Source organism: Falco punctatus (assembly GCF_963210335.1).
Source record: "Falco punctatus genome assembly, chromosome: 11".
Classification (NCBI taxonomy): domain Eukaryota; kingdom Metazoa; phylum Chordata; class Aves; order Falconiformes; family Falconidae; genus Falco; species Falco punctatus.
Window position 1 is genome coordinate 34,279,220 of NC_137591.1, and position 17,827 is coordinate 34,297,046.

Genomic DNA, 17,827 nt, shown 5'->3' on the forward strand with positions numbered 1-17,827 from the left:
CGCCATATCCCGTAGTTGAGGCCTGGCTGTCAATCAACCTTTAAAACCAGTTGTGTGTTTTAAGGTGCCATAGTACAAAGGGTCCCTCTGGTTGGTCACCATGCCACGGCCAGTAGCCATTTGTATGGCACCAAGGGAGTTGGTTGCACGACTTGTAAGTGTATGGAGAGAGCGGCGGGCCCAGGTAGGGTCCCAAGGCCAAGGAGAGCCACCAGGCCTCTGCCACCACCCGCACAGCTCCGTCACTCCTAACCGCGTTTGCCTGAGCTACGCAATACGCTTCAGTGAGCGTCTCTTTCATCACGAGCTTGAAATTCACTTGTGCCCAGGGACTATATTACATGAATGAAAACAATGAATACTAGGTGAGAGAGTATTTTCATAAAACATCCATGAAGCAACCCCTGAAGCTCCAGGCGTTTCTGTTGACACGCTCCTCGGGCAGCCCTGCACCACAGCACCAGGCGCTGCCAGGAACACCCCTTCATCCGAGCAATTTTTTATGCAAGTTTGGCAGCGGAGCGTGTTGGTGATATCCTACAGCTTAAATCAAAAGTAATTCCAAGTGGTGCACATAGCTGTACTCTTAAGGGAAAAACCCTATCAAAGTTACAGACAAACATAATCCTAAAAAGGATGGGGTAAGATTTCCATTTAACACAGACTGCACTATTTAGCACAGCTGCAGACAAGTTTGGTTTGGATTGTACACTTCCAAGTCTACAGTGTTTTTTCTGTCAACTCCATTCCCTTGTTCCTCCTGAAGGAAAAAATAATTAATAGCTGGATTAATTTAACCAGCCTTCAATTTCTCATTCCATTCATCTCCTGAACAGCTTATAAACTTCTGTGTGTCTCCCAGTGACTTGTATGACCGCTGTCTCCAACGTAGTGGATACAAAAGTATATGAAGAACACAACTTTCTCTCTGAATTCCCAACTTGTTTTTCTTCAAAGTGGCATTGAGACTTTGTTTGCTTTTGTTCCATCCCTTCCCCTTAACTGTCTTTCCCTGTCCTGTCACTAAGTGTTGCTGTTGTTCTTTTGTTCTGCCTAGGAGAGCATAATGTGTAGCCTCTCTACTAAGGCTTGGGCTATCCCCCAGGCTGGGCTGAGCACCTTTACTTCCTCACATGCCACTGCTTCCTCTTTGCTTCCTTCCAGTGATAACCAGCTCTCAAGTTTCTTTTCCTCCCCTCTTGCCCTAATTTAAAAACTCGTATGCTCTGTCAGACAACCCAGAAGGTACCTCCTTGTTTATTCATCATCCTTTATCCTCTTATTTCCTTATCAATTGCCTTCACCTGGCTTGTTTTCTTGATTTGGGTCATGATACTGATTTAATTCACATGGAGTACTCCTTTACTCTCAGGGAGTACAGGCAGACTCTAACTGATCTGAAAAAAGTGTCAGAATCTATTTAAATCTATTCATCTTAAATCATTTTTTTCAATATATAAGCTCCTCAATCACAATGCAAGACTCTCCAAAGCATGACTGAGAAAAGCCTTGGAGACCCTGAAATTTCTGCTAATTTCATATGCAAATTACATTACATTTTTCAAAACCTTATGTAAGTTTAGTTCTCCATGTACCTGTTGGATGCTATATATAACTTTCGTTATTAACTGCACCCCCCCGCCCCCCAAAAAAATAGTTATTCTTACCAAACAGCATGCCCAGACAGCTGGAGGCAGGAAGAACACAATCTTTAACAAGGATGGTTGTAAAAGCTGCATGTGAAATGTCATTCAGTAACATGCTGAAAAAACATGGTTAATCTTGCTACCCTTTTCAGGTCCTTCCCTGCCTTTGTTTTTCAGGAGGGGCTAAATTTTAAACTTCTTTTTCTTTTCTTTTCTTTTTTTTTTTTTTTTTTCCTGGCCCGTGTAAGGCACAACTTTGTCAAGCAATTTGCATATTTACTGAAAAAACAGCAGGATTGTTTTCACAGGCACCTAGCATCTTAGGCTCCCAGACTTTGTTCTAACAGCCCTTAGATATAATGCAGCCAGCCTCCCCAGGACACCAAGCAACGCTGCAGATTTCTCTCTGGCCCTTCTCCTTCCTCCAGATAATCTGGAAGTAGAAAGTGCTCAAAAGGAGCCTCAACCTCCTTGTATGTCAGAAGCTTTGACACAAAAAGCCTATAGGGTGGAGTGGAAACATTCACTTCTGATGTTGATAAGTAATTTCTCTAATTATAGCCAAATTAATAATAAGTAAACCTCATGTTTTAATGGGAATTAAAGAAGATTTAGGATTAGAGTTGATAACAGTAGTATGAGTCAAGGTAGCAGATGAATCCCTGGTCAGGATCTCTCAATATATGGGTGCTTATCTTATGTGTATGAACTAACAGTCAGCTGGAAAAAAGGTCAGATCCTTTCATCTGAGTATCAGTACATTTAATGAACAAAGTCCTACATTTGTGTGGCTGTAGGTCAGGAGTTCTTCCATCCCTTACACCTGAATTGTTGTATGTGCTTTAGATATAAAACCCCAGATTCCTATTGAAACAGGATGAAGATTTTCTTTAATAAATCATATTCAGTATTTTATTATGCCTCTCTCCTCAGTAAAGCACTCACAGAACATCATAATAATACTTCACTGTTCAGGGTAATATGAAGAGATAATAATCGACATACTCTGTATTGTTAGGGCCCAATCCAAAAGCCATTGAAATCAATGGAAAGGTACCATTAAATTGAGGATGTTTTCCAATTTTGTAACAAGCATAAAATGGCATCTTTGAACTTACTGGATAAGATTGAGAACAAATTACCGTAATTCAACTGAAAAACAGAATATCTACCTTTCAGACTACAGTTTTAGCCCCAAGGGCAGGAGATAATAGAGTCTAAACACATGCCTCTGTCAGGATGAAATATTTCCTTACCCAGCTGAGAGAAAGGAATAAATATTATCTGGCAGTATCTTGTTATAGACAGTGATTGTGCAGGTGACTTGAAAAATAGTCAGTAGTCCTACCAAATGTCTTGGAAAGAACAAATCTGCAAACAAAATTATTTACATAATTTTATTCTTAAAAATAAAAAATAAAATCCCAGTCTGGAGACTTTATCCCAACTAGGAAGTCTTTGAGACCATTGGTTATACGCCTTATCCCACATCCAAGATAGAAAATTTCTGCACAGGTTCTACAAAGGGTTAAACTTCTTCAGCTCTTTTTTAAATCAAAGAGTTTGGGGATACTCAGATTTCAAGAGGTCTCAGTACTTCTGTGGTAGCAAGCCCTCGATTTTTTATATTACCTTGGTATGCTGGCCCCCTAGCACAACAGTACTTTTAATAGATTGGGCTTTCGTTTAAAGGGCTTGTGATTTGTTACTGCTAGCTAAAGGCAATAGTTACCCTAGAACTGTGTCCCTTCATACTGTGGATATATTGTATTGCTCTAGCACTGCACATTTTTTAAAAAGATGGTTATTTGAAAGGTTAAACTTTTCACTTTGCTTATGAAAACACGTGGGAAAGGAGGAGGGCAGAGCTATGGATTTGGTAGTGACTCATTTCACCAGATTGTAATAAACTTCACACCATGTCAAAATTAAAGAGCTTCTGAACTTGCAAGGTCTATCAAGTGACACATTCCGGTGCTGAACTGAGCCCAGAAGCGGTAAGTGTGCAAGGCAGGCAGGTGCTCCTCATGCCTCGAAAGCAGCACTGCCCACGGTGCCCGGGTGGGTGGGACAGTGCTGCCAGCAGGGATGAAGAGCATCCATTTAGCTTCAGCAGAGTGTAAGAGGAGTAGAGATCACTAACCCGTTTTTAGGCAGGGTGCCTGCTGATGTGCAGACAAGTGCTGGCAGCTGAGGACCTTACCACTTCTGGTGTCTTGTTATGCACTACGTGCCAGCTGTGCCACCAGCACTGCTGCTTGCTTTGGTATCATGAATTCCTGAGTGTTTTTTGGCCTTTTTGTTTATTTGCTTTGTTTTCTGTTTTTCCCTTTTAAATTTCCTTGGCCCCTTTCCCAGCCTGTTGGACTGTAGCAAGAGAAAATGATATGATGAGACTGGTGTTGTATGCATATTCAATTCCTGGCATATGCATGGGGGAAAGAAACTGTCTCCTGGAGCCAGAAGATGAGGCAGATAAATGGCCAGTATGGGAGAGTACTGAACACTCAACTAACTAAAGAAAACCTAACCCAGATACTGAACTGTGGACACCATGGGGTTGGTGCTTAAAATTTGAATCCTTTGGACTCTCACTCCACATTTAAACCAGGGTGAAAGTAACACAGAAGGACACAGGGCATTGGGAATCCATTTCCCTGCATATCTTTAGATGCTGCTATAGGCAGACCATCCAGCAGACAACAAAGTAGGCTGTCACAGCCAGCCATACTCCTCTCCCAGCCTGTGACAGTATTACACAGCTATAAATATTATTTATGACTAACGGGTACGATAGTAGGCACATTATCACTGACTTGGGAAGCTTAAAATACAAACATATTGTTTTGGTTTCTTTATTTTTTAAATCCCCTTCTTAATCACCAGTACAGTGATCACAGAGCTGCCATCTTTCTTAGGTATATAAAGTGATACGAGTCTTGCAAAAAAGAAATGAAGTAGGTGAATAGCAAAGTTATCATCTTGCCCCCAGACTCCAAGTTTTATTTTTTCGTTTATTTCCTCCTCTGTCCTTCAGCTGTTCACACCTAGGAGTCAATCATTCCTCCATTACACTAGGTTAATTAATTTTATTTCGTGGCCTGTCATCACAGTTTACAAGGTTATTTTCTCTCGATTCTGAGACCTTAGAAGAAGACAAGACTGTTCAAGAAAAGAATGAGCATTAAAAAGGAGGAGATACAGAGAGAAAAGAAAATTTTGAAATGAAGAAGGTTTCAAGGGCACCAGTCATCTTTTCAGTGGGACTCAGGCTTCTCCCACAGGCAAGGCAGGCACTCAAGTTCAAAATCAACAGGTCTTGGAGGTACTGTTAGCTAATTATTACTCCTGCACAAGCAAGGGTTCAAGAAGAAAAATGCTGCTACTATCAAGCACCCATTCAAGGTTAGCTGATTTAAGGAGAAATTCCAAATACAACTACTACACATGTGAATTGCTGAAAAACAGAATTAGGGCTTGATGTATGTGTAGGCTTCTTACCACTCTGGAACTGCAGAAAGGCTGTAACTGGGATGCAAACAGCTATCTTTTCTGCCTAAGTTTGATTCACAATGAGTACAGCATCCCTCTTACACTGTGAGACTGCTGTGAAAGGTTCCCTTACAAAATCAACTTTTGTGCCGGGCAGCTGTGCAGTAAAACATAAAAAAGTATCGCTGTTCTCTGAGCGTGGGGAAGTTGTTACTGCTTTCCTAGAGATATTTCTACAGTGCTGCCCTATCTCTGTTCCAGACTCTATGATCTCTGTATATTCCTGTTCAAAAGCTTAGGGGGGAAGGAGTAGGAGGACCTTCTCTCACTGCTCCCAGCCACTCTTTAGCAGCTCCAGCATTTGGAGACCAGTGCAGGCAAGGGCTGCACCAACACAGAATGCCCTCAGGGCCTGGCAGGCACTTGCTGCCTGTAAAAACCCTATACAAAAAAGACAATTAGCATGTTAAAGTACTTTTTCCATCTCTACTAAAGCCTCTGATCTTGAAAGAACTTTTGCACAGGCTTTTCATGATTTTATCCAATAATATTATTTAACATTTCTTCAGTTGGTAGTATCCTGGTAAGGAGAGTCATCAGAATTGGTTCCTTCTCAGTTTCCCCCTCCTCCTTTATTTTCACACAGAATTCTTCCTTCTCCTCTTTTTTTTTTAAGTTTTGGAAATGGTCAGGATATTCTTTTTGCATGGCAGAGGGCATCCTTTAGGCCTGGTCTGTCAACTACTCCAGGGAAAGAGGCAGACAGCTCTGCAAATGGTTTCAGGCTCTGAGAATGCAGCATGCTCACTGGTTTCTTGCTTGCTTCTTTATTCACTATTGATCAAACTGCTTTCACTGCAATAAGCACTAATCATTTCTCACATGCTTAGCTCCCAGACCAAGCTCATTGTTAGGTTAGTGTAATTAGTCTTTTTCTGGATAGTCTCCCAGAAGGAAGGCTGAGATTGAACTCACAGTTTGCACACCCTAAATCGTGTAATGGTCATATGAAGGAAGCATACCTCAGAACATTGACGGCAGCGCTGAAATAAGCTGTATCTGGAAGAATTTGTGAATTCGCCATTCCTTTATCAGTTTCCATTTCAGAATTCATGAGACATCTCTACTTCATTTCTACTGAAGGTAGTGCTCCTCTTCAACAACTGTAAGAAATACCATTTAGTGCAAGAAGGTGTAATTTTTACATTCTTGAGCCATATAAATCACCACAGCAGCTAAGACTGAATTATGTTATCCATGACAGCTCTTTCCCTAACAGCCTGTATCTTGAGATACTTTGTGAAAACCTAATAACATCATTTGCAAGAATTAATCTTCTTAGGACTTAAGTTGCCCCCCCTGCATAGCAGCGGACTGTAAAAGCAACTGTTTAAATGCTCCAGCTCTAGTTGTAATGGCTACCTAGTTTTTAGCACTGGCTAAAGAATTCCAGCTTAGTGGGAGACACCAGAAAACACCAGCATGTATCTCTAAGTGATATTGAAACCACTTGATAATCTTTCTGTATTTACCACAATATTCTGCAGCTTGGGTTTCACCTCACTAAAATCTGAACATTTCATGAATACAAGCAAATTCAGTTGTATTTGACGTATGACTGTAAACTACATAAGTATTATCCTCACTTCAGAAAAACAGAAAAAATTACTAAGGTCCAATATGATCATAAGGTATGCCAATACCTTATAAACAGTGGAGTTTCACAACAACCCGTGAATGATGTATTTGTACATCATCAGATCCATTTACCATTTTTAATGTGCTCCAAGTAGAGACTGAAATAGTTTCATATCACAGGTACAAAATATGAACCTAGCATGGGCACTAACTATGCAGAGGACTCCTTTTAATGAAATAAAACTCAGTTTTGTTGAAAAGTTCAACTTGTCCCTATTATTCCTATTGTACAAGGAAACCTTTTGACCAAAGAGTATTTTCACTGGAAATGACAATCTGTGTTAAAATTTTGTAAAAGCTAAACCATGGTCATTAAGAAAGGAGTCCTTGAGTTTTTCATGACAACACCTTACAGAATTAGCCCCCAGACTTGACAATTTGTTTGCAACTGTGAGGATGATACTTAGGGTCCTGGTATACCTTTTTTTTTTTTTTTAATGAGAAATATGTGTTATTATGAGAAATAACTCCTTGTGACAAGTTGCAATGGAAATGCAGAGATCACAGCCATCACTTCTGCATCATTCAGAACCAAAAGAATGCACAGGTATCAAGATAGTTTGGGGTGTTTGGGGTTTTTTTTGTGTTTTGGGTTTTTTTTTAGTTAGAAATATACAAAATTAAAACACTAGGAAGCATCTACAAATACTATTTTCAGAACATGTATAGAATTTAATGCTTTAAAATTTGACAGCTGAGACATCATTACTATGATCTATTTTCTCTAGTTACACTGATACGTTAAGTTGTGTAATGTAGTCCAACATGATTGACAGAGCCTGCAAGCAGTGGATATTTTGAATCTGGCACATCTCTCTGTGTTAAACAGTGTTGCACATAAACACTTTTTAGCATGAAAAGCTTTTTTCCTTGAAGGGAAGGAGAAGGGGATGAATGGCCTTCAATACATAAGCTCCCAGATCTTCCAACACACAGACAGATGTCCTTAGATTTAAGGAATCTATAAGTCCAGAACCTGCAGAAAGTGCTTTTTTTTTTTTTTTAAAAAAAAAAAAAGGCAGTTGTATATTATTTGGCAGCAGGAATAATGCTTTTCCAGGCACCTATTATTCTCCTGACATTCTTTCCTGGTAGATCATTCCACCATATGATTGACTACTTGTTAAAATGAATCTAAATATCCAGTCAGAATTTTCCTTCTGGGGCCTTCTTCAGGCTCTGCCTACTTACCTTTTTGATTTCTTTCTTAATACTGTGAATAAACCTTTCCTAGCCTTTTTAATTGGCATACCTCAGATGTTTATAGTCTCCTACAATTCAGTTTTGCCACCTCTTGGCTGAGCTTTTGAACCCACTCAGTTCCATCTTACCCTATTGAACAATGTCTTGGGCTTTTTCATTTCTTTGCTCCAGCCCAGCAACACGCTATGCAGTCTGGAACCAAACAGGACTCATTTTGCACTACTCTTCCTGTTGTTGAAAAAACAGTAATCCTCATTTCCCTACTAGAAACAGAAACTGCTGTATATCTGTATATCTGTATATCTACATATATATATGTGCTAGGTCTGCGTGTCTAGCGCACCTGGGCATTACAGATAACCCTACATGTTTACTAAAGAGAGGCGTTTCTTGCATATACACATACATCCAACGGCAAAGACAATCACTATGGAAAGCAGAGTTTAGTGTGTGATCTAAGTGATAATCATGCACAAACCCTGCTGAAATCAAAGGTATTGGACATACTAAACTGGTAGCAGAGCTTCGCTCAAATTCTTAAGAATTCGATTGTCCACCTCAGGAGCTACTATACAGCATATGCTTTTTAGCATCATATTGTATAAGCTTACATCATTTTGGTTGAATTACAGTCAAATTGCAAAGTCAAGCAGATGCACAACTTGTCCCCAAACAGGACTGAACTTTGTTTAAAGGTACACATTGTATAGTTTTCACTAATCTGGAGAAAAGGCTTAGCAAGTAGACAGTGAAGAGAAGACTTGTGCTGTGGGACTAATATATTTTACTTCCTCAATACATCCTAGTTTATGGAATATTTAAGGTCAAACGTCAAGCGATAAAATGGCCCAATTTAGTCGTTCAGTGTTTTACTCAACAGGTGATTTCGAAAACAGCTTTAATAATCTCACCATTGTGAACCCCATTAAAATCCTGTTTATTGGAAATACAGTAAATTATACAACCAAACATTTAAGAGACATTACTTCTCTTTCCCCCTCATAACGGAGGAACTCAGGATTGACTTTGGAGAAGCTGGAGGAGTTCAGTCAGAAATGGCACATGGACAAGTAGTTCTGAACCATATGCATGTATGTATAAATGTGTGTACACATGCGTATATGCACTAATACACATGTGTATATATATATATATGTAAACACATGCATAATAGCTGCTTCACAGTACTTTATTGCTCTGCTTATAGAAAGCCTTTCTTTGAACACTTAATTGAAAAGGTCCACAACTTTCATCTTTTCTATTTGAAGTGTACAGTTTGCTGGCTAGGTTGTTTTGTGGTAAGAATGAAAGGTTTACCTTCATTCCTTTCTGCAATATTTGCAGCTTGCCATACGTATGCTTGTTAATAAACAGAGTTTATGTTAGTCTTCATTACTAATTAATTATTGTAATTGCATGGCTTCTAACAGTGGGAAATGTGTGATATTTGCATGCCAAACCTGTATATACATTATGAAAACAATATTGGTCTATATTCAGATAAAAAGTCAAGATGCATGAGTGAACTTATTTAAGATTAAAGTATGCAGGCTGCTGTTAGCTTGCTATAGCATCAAATATAAATGGTATAATGCCATTCATCACATCAGTCTTGTAGAGGTTATGGCTTTTATGTAGCTTAGCTACTCTATTTTCACATTCACAGATTTTTATATGCCTTTGAAATACCATTTCTCGCATATAACCATCCCCAAATAACCCATAGCAGTGGGATGGCATTCTCGTTACTTGGTAAAGGGCTTCACTTGGTAAACTGCTATTTATATTACCCCGCAAAAAGATATGCTGCCCTATGCAATTTATTTGAACTAACATCAGCATTTAGGTACCCCCAGAGCCCTGAGAGATCTAAGAGCTCTTAGAAAGCCAAGCTCTCTGTACTCCTGCTGTACCTATTAGCCAGTAGAGGGAGTATGAAATACTATGTGTAGCATCTGCTACACATTAGTAGACTAGTTTTAGCTGCTATTTCAATGCAGTCATTAGACCCTGATCTGGAAGATGCTATTTCTCAAAGACTTTGTGATGCACTGGTTTTTAGTCCAAATTCTTAACATCAATTTTTAGCTTTTGCACCACGCAGTTTGATTAGCAGAATCTTCCACGTGGAGTTCAGGAATATTGGTCTTTGGCCAGTCATGTAAAGTGCACTCAGGGCTATAAGAGCTATGGAAAAAACAAGCACAGATCTGATGACCCAGACTGGGGCTATTCCTAGTTAAGACCTGTTAGCACCTTGGAGGTCTGGCTCTCACACAAGAAGAATAACATAGTTTTCCATCACAAAGTATTGGGTTTTACTAATTATGCCAGTGGTCCTGCTGACGGAGCTATTGGGGTGAAAGGAGGCATTCCTGTCCTGCTAAAGGCTAAGCACCCACAGCGAATTTTGCACCCTCACATGACAAAAAATATGTGTTTGGCCCAAACACTGTGCAAAGTAGTCATGCTTTCCGCTTGATCCTTAAAATACCAGCAAAGGACTATTTCAGACCCTTACATAAGGTTCCCATAATGCCAGTGGCATAAACGACATCAGTTTTTAAAGCATAAAAGGCACCTCATCTAGGCTCAGAAATGTCAGTAGTAATTACAAACTTTGTTTTCAAGTATAATCAATTCTTTATTTATGGTGTGAAATGTTTTTTACCCTTTTGAACTTTTGCTATTCTAAGCCAAGCAATATTGTTGGCATGTTCCTTTAAAAATAATTGCTTCTGGACTGAGAAATTGAATGTCAAGTTCCAACTTGATGTAACTTAAATGGGTTACATTAATAGTCTGGCCCATGGTAGAAGTGAGTGTTTCGATCCTGGGTTTGACTTCAGGACATGACCTCTTGATCACACAGGTCAGCACAGATGGGAAATACTGAAGAGGTACCCTAGGCTGATGTGGGGAAGAAAGTGTCTTGTACTGATGTATCACAAACTGTCTGATCTATTAAATAGAAGCAATGTCAGACTCCACAGAGAATAAAGCTTAGTTGTCATAGGTCATTATGCTCTTCGAAAACAAAAAAGAGTTGGAAGGAAAATCACAATGATGGAAATCCTCAGGGCTGTCATGTACACATAATCTTCTAAACTTTCCTGAATTAACACTGCCAAGCCTGTATACAAGGCGAATGGAGTAAAGAATCCAAATGTTCTTAACTTTTACAGTACAAGTATGTCTCAGATTTCCCACCTGTACCTGTTATAAGGGTTTATTTAACAATGTACAGCATTTTAAATTTAGAAGCAGGATGTCTATATAGCTGAACCTCACACTTTTGTGATCAGGTCTTAAGAAGAACTGCATGCATGAGAGCAATCATGTTTGCAAGAGCAGGCAATATGTAGTTCTTCAAGGGGAAGGAACAGGTGAATTGGGGAGGTTTAATTTTTTTTTTTCTTTGAAATGGTATCTCCTGCCTTTACAATTTACTTTCATTTCAACTTCTGAGCAACTCCAGCTTGCTCACCCTCTCCTCATGACAGATTTTCCAATCCCTTAGTCATCTTCACAGCCCTTTGCTGGACCTGCCTCAGTATGTCCACTTCTTTTGTGTACCTGGGGAGCACAGACCTGGACTTGATGTGGTCTCACCTGTGCAGAGTAGAGGTGAAGAGTCACCTCCCTTGACCTGCTGGCAACAGGTTTCCTAATACAGCCCAGGTGGCTGTTGGCCCTCTTTGCTGCCGGGGGGCACTGCTGGCTCATCTCCAACTTGCTCACCACAGTGGCTGAGCTGCTTTCCAGCCAGCTGGCTGCCAACATGTGCTGGTGGATGGGGTTATTGATCCCCAGGCGCAGGGCTCTGCAAACCCCTTTGGAGAAGTCCATGAGGTTCCTGAAGATTGCCTATTGAGGTCCTTCTGGATGGCAACACAGATTCCTGGTGTATAAAGAACTCTTCACAGTTTTGTATACATGTATCCAATTTTAAATGTTAATAAATAATAAAAAAATACTTTAATGATTTTGTTGGATTGGACTCAGGAGTTATAGTTTGCTGGCAATTAACAATTATTAATTATTAACAATTATAAAATATATTATATAAGTGATTATATTATTATATAATATATTTTATAACAATGATCACTGATGAGTGATCTAAGGTCTAAGGTCTTCTCAATTGCATAGGGTATGTTTGGACAGCGAGTAATAAAGATAAGCTGGTAAACTGAGCACCAAAATTAATTTTATGTGATATACTACATAAAAGCTCTTATATGAGTTGTTCCCTGTAGCATCTAGCTGTTATTTATTCAATGCTTGCTAATAGAACAAAAAAGTGATAAAGCCTAGTATTTTCATGCCTTCTCTTTTGCACTGTTTGAAATAAACTCTGAGGTGACTATAGTAAGGCACAACTTGCTTCTCTTTAGGTACCCGGACTGATTTTTTGGGTACAAGGATAATTTCAAACAAGGTAAATTAGCCTTTTACTGATCATTTGAGTGCGGATCCCTTTAAAAAAAGATAATTCTTTGGAATTAACTTGAAAAAGGACTTTTGCTGACTGTGTAGGGAGAATCAGTTTAAGGAAAGAATGCTCTTTCCCAGCTGACAATGAACTTTGCATTTTCAATAAACTGTCTCAGAGAGAAGAACAAAAGCCTAGTATAGACAGCTAATTTATGCTGATAATTAACTGCTAGAAGTAGATTCAGTGGATCTGATTCAGATTGCTCTCCCAGAGCTGTAATTTTCCGAGTCTGGCTGCGTTAACAACACGACACTATTACAATCATAAAGATCAATACAATTATGGCTGTAGTCACTGTCCTATAGGCACTATTTTTTTCTTAACAAAGAGGGGTCAGGATCTGTTATTAGGCGTGTTTGTGAGGCCAGAACATCACGGTAAATCACTACCTTATAGCAACAAATAAAGGAAACTATAGAAATGCTGTACTGTGAACGTGTCTACACAGATACCAAAGTTAATTGTACCATATAAAGACATACAAAAACTAGATTTAATCTAGCTAAATCACATACCCATAGTATGATGCAAGAAATCCTGTAGTAAGATAGCCAGCAGACCATGGCAAGCACGCACAACCACAGCTGAATTCCATGCTGTCTCATTGCCGTTGGGATTGTTACGTGACCTAGCAAAAGTGAGTATAGTTTGGGTCTCACACTTCTCAGCTTCAAGGTACGTTACGCATATGGAACCTTGGATAAACAAAGCCATCGTTTAGATGAGTCTTCAGACTGCAAAAGAACTGACATTGCAGGGAATGACAGAAATTAACATCACTGCTGAAGTGAAAAGAGATATACCATCTTCTGCCATTCCCACTAATATGGAGCTGGACTGAAAGATCTCCAGTCCAAAGCTTGTCTTCTGTATCTATGTCTGCTTTATAGCAAGTCACAGCTATTTACACAGGAAAGAATACATACACAAGGTAGAGTAATTGTCTTACCAAAAAAATCTAAAGTGGATAGCTTAGGGTAAACCCACACTTGTTTTTCTGTATTTAAAGTGATATAAAACCAGGTAGAAATATATACTGTAGGAATAAAGAAGTGTAGTTATACACAGCATAAATACAGATCATATTCATGTTAATTATACAGCTATGCCATGCACAGCTCAAAATACACACAGCTTAAACATGTTACACATGTTCACACATTCATATTTTATATTTTTCTAGTCTCGGGTCTCCATTTTCAGCTAAGGTCTATAGACCCTATTAAAACTATGATTTTCTAGCCTACTGGCTTTTTCAGTTTGTTTCAATATGGACTGACAATGGAGTTATGTAAATACAGTCACTTTTGTATGCTGAGGAGATTCACATTAGTTTTAACAAAATGAGAAATCTCGCAAATGACCGAAATTTTTCACAGCACTGTTTCCAGGGCAGAAGCCATTTCACACTAGACAGCACAGGGGCTGTGCTTGCCTACCTCAGTTATAACAAATAGAAAGCAGGCAACAAGAGACAAGGTAGAAAATCCCTTTTAGGGGAGACTAGACACAGCATACATTTCTCAATGGATGTGTTCATCAACAGCAAGCACTCTTTTAAAGCCCTTAAGTATTTGTAGGACTGAAAATTAATTTGTTTTCCAATTCCAAAGTGAATCGTATGCTCCAAACAGATTTTCAAGTCAATAAAACATGACCTTGTATGATCTAATTAAACAACTCAAAGGTATTGGTTGTTTTAAGATCCCTCTGGATATACTTCAGTTTAAATGCACACACATCATCCGTATGTACAAGCTCATAAATCTACAAAAAATGCAAATCAGATCATTAATGCTTTGAATCTGACAGTCTTGACACAGTTTTCTAAAAGGTAAAACATGAAAAATTCCTGAATTATATATACTCTTTTTACAACTTCAAGAACACAGGAAAAAACATACTGGAAGCAGAACATCAGGTCTCTTTCTTTGGCTTCCAGATGTCTGGTCCATAGTCAGGTATAAAATAACCAAATTCTCTGAAACCTACTTTTCCAGTTTCTTCACTGGGAGATGACCTGAGCCTTTGAGTGGTGCATTGGACTAGATGATAGCCTTTGAAGGACTCTTTCAATCTAAATTTTTCTATGATTCTATCTTCCTTACATTTTGTGAATTGACTTTTCTGCTCCAGTGCATGTGACTATCTTCAATGACAAAAAAATCTATGACCATTTTTTTCCAATTTTTTTTCAGTCTTTTGTCTTTGACATTGCTTCTGTGGCCTCCTTTCTTCACTCCCAACTTTAGCTCAGAGCTCTGTATAGACCTTACCTCTGATCTGCAGTCTTTCTAAGCATCCCTCACATTTCCCATATAGATTAATGGTCATACACTTACATACTCACTCCTCTTACTACCCATGAATGCCTGTGTCTAACAAGAACGCTGTCTCAAATGCCAACACAAGTATCTTCAAGGATATCATTGATTCCTGTATTCCCATTTCCTTTTTTCCATTCACATTTTTATCTACTTTTTCATCTGTTTAATCTCCAAAATCTTACCTGCTATTTTCTCTTCTTTCTTAATGGTATCCTTCATAAATCACCTTTCTCCACTTTAACCTGTCACACCCGATAATTGTGCCCAGCCTCCTCTCATTGACCCTTCCTAGCTCATATCAGTGATGTGGCCACAGCTACAGACATGTTCGTGAAGCCAGAAAACCCGCTTAGGAGGGATTCCGCCTGGGAAAACTGGGCTGCCACTGTTTGATTTTCTTTCTTACCACCATCAGTCAAATGCAACAGCAGCTGCCTCTTTTACCTATATATAAAGCTAACTCTAGAAGTAGGGAAATTAAAGGAAAATGAGTGCCATGCAGGGACATATTTCTTCACCAAGTTTTTCTTTACCCCAGATTCAGACCCTAATCCTACAATTGGATCCACATGGCTGGCTGTGTTAATCGAAATATGGGATGAAGGTGTAGGCTACAAGCAACAGTTTTGCCATGCTGCCTTTCTGGGACATGGCCCCTTGCCATCCACGGGCTATACGTGCCTGACCCCTGGCTGCGCTGCTTACGCAGCTTTGCCCAAGGAGCGCGCACGGTCTGCAGAGCAGCCTCATGAAAAAGGCTGGCTGATCTACCCAGAAGCTGAAGCCAATGCTTAACTCAGTCAGCTGTTTCCAATATTTATAAAATAAAATAAACACACCAGATCTCACTAAACAACTAATCACCTACAGCATGTACATGATTTTCTTTCTTTCTTTTTTTTTTTATTCAAATGAAAACTATTTTAGGTGTGACAAAATATGTGAAACAAGTGGAAAAACATTTCCAAGTACTTTTGCTCTCAGAAAACATTTAATGATTGAAGAGATTAAGGGATTGGGAAGTTTTACTACTTTAAAAAAATCAGTTTTTACTGAAAATTCAAACTACTCTATGAAGCTTCAGGCCAGCAACATTTAAAAGGGTTGAGTTACAGCATGCCATTCTGAATGTAGCACGTTATGAATTCCATATCCCTCAGCTAGAGTGACATATTTAATGATTAAGCCAAGTCACTCAACTCTATTTCTATTTTATTTTTTTTTTCCTAGCCAGTATTAACTTTATATGTACATTTCAAATGGCAAGAGGAAAAATAGCAGAATAGTGAATTTGTCTCCAGTAAAGGAATAACTAGCAAGGTCTCACGACTTTACAAAATTAGAGTTCTGTGTGAAAGGTATCATGTGCAAATTAGCCCAATGTTAGCAAACGCTTATTGTCCTACTATTTTAAAGTATCCAGTTTTCCATGTGCTCCAGCTCTGCCCTGTATTTTGTCCTTCATTTTACATGAGCTTTTCTTGCTAAGACAGCAACAAAAATTGCCACACTAAATCAGATCACTGGTCACATTAAGTTCAATATCCAATATAAGCCAGTTCTTTACTGAAGAAAATAGGAGGGAAAAAAAATCCATTTAAATGCCCCTCACTTGCTCTACACTGATGTACATAAGAGTAAAACCAACTTCCTGACCTTCATGACAACTGATTTATGCCCAGAAGCATGAGTTTTAATTACAAGGACATAGAGATGGTCAATTTATTTCCTTGCGCTTACTCACTCATGAACATGCATTTCCTCCTTCCAGCAAAGAGTAATTATCTCTTTGCAATTATCAGCACAGATGTGGCAAAGTTAGAATTTTCATTATTGTCTGCTAAGACCTGGAGCCCTGAAGAATATATGCTCTGCCAGATCTTTCCGCTGGCCTCAGGATTAATGAGTCCCTTGAAAAAAGTTGTTTCTGCCCGAGGTAGGATTTTGTAACAGACATTTCCAAAACTGTAAAAAATAGGTGGAGGAAGCATTATTGCAAACTCTTTGTCTTTGTCACCCATAAAGCATATTCTAAAGGGTATGCTACAGTCTGAGTTTCTCTAAGGTTTACTCCTACTTGTATAGTTTGACGCATCTACAGCTCAGTTGCTGGGAAATGTTTTTTTCAAGGAAGTCATAGAAATATGGAAGTAGAATTGGAAGGGATAGACATGCAGGTATCATTTGGGCTATCTATGTGTCTAAGATAGGACCAGCTGACTCATGTCACACTGCACTTTCGTCTCCAAACTATTTTTAAGGATCCAAAACAGACTTTATGGTTCCATAAGCGGATATCTTATGCCAAAGTTTTGTTGCCTTATTGTAATTAGAAATGTTTTCCCAAAGTATGACTTAGATCTTCCTTGGTGCAGCTCAAACCCATGACCTCTTCACTTGCTTACTGTGGTCTCAGGGAATGGTGTGTTATCTTTTTGTATTGCAAGACTTACTGAGTTCCATTTCCTCTGATTGTCTTTCAACCAAACAACCCTACTTTTTTAGTCTCTCCTCACAAGCCTTATTTTCTAGACCTGTGATTATTTTCCTTGCTCTCCTGTGAATTCTTCCTAACTGATCCAAATCTTCCTTGCAGTGCAGAGCTAAAAATGGACTCAATATTCCCGCTAAGGTGTGACCAAGGGTTTGTGAACTGGAACTCTTGTTCCACCTGATTGCTGGCCATTCTGGCCTGAGACCATAGAAAGCGAACAAGTTCTTCCAGAATTTAATCCAGTCAGGCCTTTTCTCCAATTTCTGATGCTCACCTATAAAGCTAATTTTAACACAGTCAAAAGTTTCACTTAAACCTGCTTTATCAGACAACGTAATAAGTGAACCAACATCCACACCTTTCATGAAAATGGTGACCAGAGCAAACCCAGGACAATCCCAAAACATAATCAACAGAGGCTCCTGGTTTGACAGAAATCCTCTGACAATTACCATCTGGGCAGGATTAC

General features: G+C 39.1%; 1 protein-coding gene across 7 annotated transcripts in view; it reads left to right on the forward strand.

Moving 5' to 3' along the window:
* The window catches only part of CRB1 (crumbs cell polarity complex component 1), a 134,685-nt gene that overhangs the window by 57,419 nt on the left and 59,439 nt on the right, over window positions 1-17,827 (forward strand). The gene's annotated exons all lie outside the window — the stretch shown is intronic.